The sequence below is a fragment of the Triticum dicoccoides genome, unplaced genomic scaffold (assembly GCF_002162155.2).
Source record: "Triticum dicoccoides isolate Atlit2015 ecotype Zavitan unplaced genomic scaffold, WEW_v2.0 scaffold34355, whole genome shotgun sequence".
NCBI lineage: Eukaryota > Viridiplantae > Streptophyta > Magnoliopsida > Poales > Poaceae > Triticum > Triticum dicoccoides.
This window is the reverse complement of record NW_021264857.1, coordinates 1-750: the sequence shown is the minus strand read 5'-3', so window position 1 is coordinate 750 and position 750 is coordinate 1.

Genomic DNA, 750 nt, shown 5'->3' with positions numbered 1-750 from the left:
TCCTTTTCTTGGTTTGGTTTAGTCCTTTTCGTTTGGTCAATCTGGGCCAGGTACTTCTATGTTGATTTCTATATTGAAAGGAAGGATCCATAGGCTTCAATGTGTTGGGGCTACTAAATTAAAAAAGGAATTATCCTACAATTAAAGGGAATAGGTATTCTTGGTTCTGTTTAGTCCTTTTCGTTTGGTCATTCTGGGCCAGGTACTTCTATGTTGATGGGCCTTTTATGGGATTTCATAGAGACCGCGAAAAATAATTGGGTCAAAAAAAATCAACATTGTGGGAATTGAACACAGGACCTCCTGTCTAGATCTTCGATGTAACTAATTAAGCGAATGAGCAAACTAAAGGAAGGTTTGTGTGCTTTTCTTGGTTTGGTTTAGTCCTTTTTGTTTGGTCAATCTGGGCCAGGTACTTCTATGTTGATTTCTATATTGAAAGGAAGGATCCATAGGCTTCAATGTGTTGGGGCTACTAAATTAAAAAAAGGAATTATCCTACTATTAAAGGGAATAGGTATTCTTGGTTTGGTTTAGTCCATTTCGTTTGGTCAATCTGGGCCAGGTACTTCTATGTTGATGGGCCTTTTATGGGCTTTCATAGAGACCGCGAAAAATAATTGGGTAAAAATAAATCAACATTGTGGAAATTGAACACAGGACCTCCTGTCTAGATCTTCGATGTAACTAATTAAGCGAATGAGCAAACTAATGGAAGGATTGCATCCTTTTCTTGGTTTGGTTTAGTCC